The 5978-nt window shown below is 36.7% G+C and overlaps 1 non-coding gene across 1 annotated transcript; it reads right to left on the reverse strand.

Annotated features, from left to right (window-relative positions):
* Positions 1–2278: 2278 nt before the first annotated feature.
* On the reverse strand, positions 2279–2340 carry LOC119472237. Its single transcript, XR_005201355.1, has one exon. It is a non-coding gene; the product is annotated as a U7 small nuclear RNA (small nuclear RNA).
* Between the last annotated feature and the right edge of the window lie 3638 nt (positions 2341–5978).

Below are 5978 nucleotides of genomic sequence, written 5' to 3' on the forward strand. Positions count from 1 at the left end.
GATTTCGCCATGTTGGGAAGGCTGGTCTCGAACTCTTGACCTAATTATCCACCTGCCTTGGCCTCCCAAAGTGTTGGGATTACAGGCGCGAGCCACTGCACCCAGCCATGATCCTTCCTCTTTTTGGCCAGTTGGCACCTTCATATCACTCCCACTTTTGCTTAAATGGGTTCTTCTCCAAGTACCCTTCCCTGGCTCACTGATCTGAAGCAAACACTACTGTATCTTCTACCATCATTCACTATTTCAGCTTCCTGGTTTCTTCATCACACACATCCCCTTTGGTATTTATTGTTATTATTATATATTTTTTATTATTTTTATTATTTTATTTTATTATATTTATTTATTTTATTTTATATATTTTATGATATTTTTAATTTTATTATATTTATATATTTTATTATATATTTATTTATATTTATTATTATTTTATTTATTTAATTATATTTTTAATTATTTTTATTATTATATATTATTATATATTTTTCTCACTTCCACCACTGAAATAATAATTAGTCCATGAAGGCAAGGATCTGTCTCATAGACTGCCTTATTCCCTTCACAATAGCAATAAATGACGACTTAATGAATGAATGAATGAATGAGCACCCCGTCCTAACATCACTGCAGGTATTTTTAACTTGGGTTTAAGTATCTCTTACGGTGACGGACAAGGAATATCTTTAAACACCATACTCCGGTCATCAGTTTAACATTCTTCTATCTCTGATAAACTGCTGGTAACAGCATATCAAGAAACATATGTCAAGAAATATTAAATTTAAATTTGAATTTTAAAAAGGGTGTTTTGGTAGTCTGAAAACATAATTCACTCCCAAGCCACCCTGTTTTCAGTCCCTGCTGCTATTTTAAGCCCAGTTGCAATTAAGTGCCTAAATACCATAATAACACATCCATCACCAACCTCCTCTCTCTGACCCATTATTAAAACTAAGAAATGATGTGAGGCTATGAGAATGATCCAGTACAAATGACTTAACAGCTACTGATAAATTTACCTTTAACAAATGCCCTCCGGTAGAGCCCACGATTCAGTAGGTTTTGCTATTTCTTTTTCCTTCTCCTGCATCCCATTTTGCTCTCTCCAGCTCACCACTCAATGCAAATGCAACAGCTGCAGTTCTGACAGTAACAGAAAGATCATAACCCTATACACCTCGACTGAAATCTTAATGTTAGCCCCTGGTTGATAGCTACATCAATTTCAAAGATGTCCTTCCAACCCAAGTCTGTTAAGAGAGAAAAATTCATAACACTCTGAGAGCACCATCTTTTCCTTTGTGTGTCTACTAACTCTGAACACCCTGATACAGTCAGCTTGGCCCTTATTATATTCTGAGGATGTGGAGATGGAGAAGCCTTTCAGAAATGTGTTTCCTGCTGACTATCACTCCAAGGGAGACAGAAAGCAAGAGGAAATAAAAACATTTTACATCGCATTCTTCATGAGGCTACTCTGTTGACACTGAGAAACTTTCCAAGTCACTGTTATTCTTAAGCAAGAATCTGTGCACTGCAATTCTTTGGGCTTCTTATTCACTGAGGTCACTAAGATTTGTTACTCTTGATGTACTGGTTAGGAGAGAGTCTCCAGGAGATGAAGAATGTGTATGTGGTCAATAAACGATGCAATGAATGAAAAGAGGAGCTCTGAAATCAGCATGGCTGCCTGCTGGGTATGTACTCAAAGGCAGGTTAGTTCTAATCCCCTGAACCTCAGTATCCTTATCTGTAAATTGGGGAAAATATAAGCCCTACCTTCCAGGACCATTGTGAGTATAAAGTGCCTGAGTGACCATAACAGCAAGAACCAGGACCCATCGCATGCCTCCTTGAGGGAAGGATGGTAGCACTCACGTACTGAGCGCTTACTTTGAACGAGGCATCGTGCAGAATGTGTCCTATGCACATCTGTTCTCTCATTTAATTGGGTTGATGCCATTTCTGACTTCCTGTACCAATAAGGAACCCAGGCTCAGATGGGACAGACAACTTGCCAACCCACAATCTTGCCTGGAATGCATAGCAGAGCAAGGTCCAGACCCAGATCTGTCTGAGACCACAACTTTTTCTCTCGAATGTCTCTGGCCTTCCTAGTAGTTGCTCAGTCAATGTTGGTTTCCAATACTTTTCACTCAGCTGCCGACAGGAATATCGGTCATTTTATGAACACCCATACTGGCTCCTCCTGTCATTTAATCCCATGATTTCTAATTCTTCCCTTTCAAAAACATTTTTATTTTATAAATTATTAGAGTGCTTTATAGCAGAAACCAGAAAGCCGGCTAGACAAATTCTAAAAGAACTGTAACTCTAATTTTCTGAGGTCTATGTTCTTCCTTGGACAAAGACCTTGTCAGTCTCGCTCATTGCTAAAATTCTAGCATCTAGAAGGTATTCAATAAAATCTTATTGAATGAAAGGTAAAAGATAAGTAATCATAACCTTTGAGAATTCAGCATACACCTAAGTCAAGTTCAAATTCCATATACTCCAGGTAATTTCTGTTCACACATACATAGCAAGTTCAAATTTTATATACCCCAAATAATTTGATGTTTTGTTTGTTTGAGAGATGGTCTTGCTTTGTCACTCAGTCTGGAGTGCAGTGTTGTAATTAACTACAGCCTCAAACTTCTGGGTTCAAGCGATTCTCCCACTTCAGCCTCCCAAGTGGCTGGAACTACAAGTCCATACCATCATGGCAAGCTAACTTTTTATCTTATTTTTTGGAGAGACAAGGTCTTCTTTTGTTACTCAGGCTGGTCTTGAACTCCTGGGCTTAAGCAGTCTTCCTACATTGGCCTCCCATAGTGCTGGGATTATAGGTGTGAGCCACAGTGCTCAGCCCAAATAATTTGTGCCTCATACATACATATGTATATAGTAATACGTGTGTGTGTGTGTGTATGATGTCTGTGAGTGTAGAGACAAAGAGGGAGAAAAGAAAGCTGGGTCTATATATCACTGGTATTTATGCACAGCATGGTACTGAACCCATAATGGTATCCAATTAAATATGCATTTATTGCCTAATTGAGATGCTAGTAAATCATGCCATAAACAATATTGGGAAAACATGATACTACCAGATAATAACTGCATATACAAGTTAACACAAAAAAGTATCCGTAAAATGGTACAACAAATAGCTGTGTTGCTACTGGTGAAAAACCCATCAAATCACACAACCTAAGTCTTGTGTAACATGTGTATTGTAAAAGATAAAAAATTTAGAAAACACAGCCCAATCCTCATGATGCTGAAGTTGATAGTGTATTGTGCTTTCCCCCGATTTTACAATTTTGAAGCCATAAGGTATGGATTGCCTATGAAAGTTTTATGTCAGAAAAATGACTCTGGATGGTGGCTAGGGACTGAGAGTAAGTCACGATTCAGACATCTATGAGCAGGTAAATTCACAACTCCCAGGAATCTCTTTGCATGAGTTGCTATCCATGAAGCAGATGGTGCCCAGAAGACGCACTTCTGCTTATGCTAAAAAGACAGAAATCAGAAGGGCATAGTAGGGGTGTGTGGGACAGCAACATTATTTTTTTTAAACAAGAGACAGTATCTGAGACGTTTAAAGACAGGAGCCACGGAAGGAACTAAAAAATACCACTTTTAATAGAGACTCTGTTAATACTGCCCCAAGAGGCTTCTTACATATCCCAGGAGACAATGAGTAGACCACTAATATAATTTAACATTCTCTCCATTTGGCATGGTATAGGGACCTGCTCTGATACCATGAGGCATTCTGCAGAGGTCTGGAAGAACTTTAGGCTAACACTTCAGCAATCTACGGCAAGAGGTAAGATTTCAGTTTGGACCCAAGTGAGACACCTGCTCTCTACCAAAATACTGGGAAGACTGCTAGGAGAAGGGAGCTTCTATGAACTGGACATCAAGATTTAAGTTGTTATGCTTAATAAAATCTTGCATTCCTATAGCAGACTTGGGATCACTAGGAACATTTGGATTACAAATATATATATATAGACTACATTTATCAATATTTCACTTTTCTACCCTGTGTAAACTTTCAATTAATTGATAATAGTTAAGGATTAATAAGACAACACCACTTTTTTTTTTTTTCTGACATCTGTGTCTCATTCTGTCACCCAGGCTAGAGCATAGTGGCACAATCACAGCTCACTGCTATCTCAACTTCCCAGGTTCCAGTGGTCCTCCCACCTCAGACTCCCAAGTAGCTGGGGACTACAGACATGTGTCACCATGCCCAGCAAAATTTTTGTATTTTTTGTAGAGACGAGGCTTTGCCATGTTGTGTAGGCAGGTCTTGAGCTCCTGAGCTCAAGTGATCCACCCATCTTTTCTTCCCATAGTGCTGAGATTACAGGTGTGAGCCAACATGCCCAGCATACCACTTTCTTGATTATTGTGGCTTCCCATTAAGTCTGGAAATCACACAGTATTCATCTTATCAAATTTTTCTTCTTTTCAAAGATATTTTGGCCACTCTAGTTCATTTCTATTTCCATATGAATTTTAGAATAAGTTTGACAGTTTTCATAAACAAAGGACTGCTGGAGTTTGCCATTATGTTCAATCTAAATATCAATTAGGGGAGAATAAGAGAAGTTTCTCAACCTACACACATGAAATTGGCATATATGCTCACATATTTAAGTCTCCTTTAACTCCCCTCAGCTCTTTTGTAGTTTTAAGAGTACAGGACTAGCCTATCTTCCATCAGATTTGTTCCTCTAAGTATTTCACTTTTTAAAATGCCACTGCAAATGATATTTTTTAAGATACAATTTCCAATTTGTGTAACTAATATATAAAGATATAATTAAATTGTGTATACTGATACTGCATCCTGCAACCTGATAAATTTATTTCTAACTTCCAGTACCTTTCTTTTGTAGAAAACATAAAATTTTATGCACAGATGATCACAGTGCCTATGAATAAAGACAATTTTACCTCTTTCTTTTCTAAATAGATGCCTTTTACCTCCTTTTCTTGCTTATCACCACGGGCTGAAAACAATGTAAAATGGAAGTGATGAAAGCATAAAACCTTGTTTTGTTCCTGATCTTGGGGATAATACCAGTTATTTTTTCATTAAGCATGATATTAGCTATACATTTTCCATAAATGCCTTTAGCATATTGACCAATTTCTCTTCTATTCTTGCTGAGCTTTTTAAAAACAAAGAATCCACGTTGATTTTTGTCAAATGCCTTTTTTGCACCTGTTAAAATAGTTGTGCTCTGAACGACATTTTTGTCAATATGGTATATTTTATAAACTGATTTTCAAATGTTAAGGCATCTTTGCAATCCTGGAATAAAATCCACTTATTCTTGATAATGTATCTTTCTCATTTACCAATGGATTTGATTTGCTTGTTGTTTCAGAATTTTCACATAGGTATTCATGAAGAAGACGTCTGTAGTTTTGAGTTTATTTTCTTCTGAATTGTTTTCCTGGTTTTGGTATTACAGTAATGCTTGCCACATAGAATGAACTGGGAAATATAACTTCCTTTTCCATTTTCTGTAGAGAGGTTTTATAAAGTTCATTAGCAAAGCCATCTGGTCTGGAATTTTCTTTGTGGAAAGATTTTAAACTGCAGATTTAATTTGTTTGATATATATCAGGAAATTCAGATGATCTATTTCTTCCTGAGTGAGCTTTCTTAGATCTCTTTCAAGGAATTAACCCATTTTACCTTTAAATCTTAATATCATGAAATAAGATTATTCATAATATTACCTTATTATTCTTTTAATATCTATACAATCTGTAGTGATGTCTCCTATTTCTATACGGATACTGGAAATTTGTATCACCTCCCTTACTTTACTAACTCTGGCTAAATATGTATTGATTTCATTAATTTTATCAAAGAACCAGCTTTTGGTTTCAAAGATTTCCCCATTTTTTGGCCTGCTACTTATTTTATTGATTTCAAC

The sequence above is a fragment of the Cebus imitator genome, unplaced genomic scaffold (genome assembly GCF_001604975.1).
Source record: "Cebus imitator isolate Cc_AM_T3 unplaced genomic scaffold, Cebus_imitator-1.0 Scaffold4, whole genome shotgun sequence".
Classification (NCBI taxonomy): Eukaryota; Metazoa; Chordata; class Mammalia; order Primates; family Cebidae; genus Cebus; species Cebus imitator.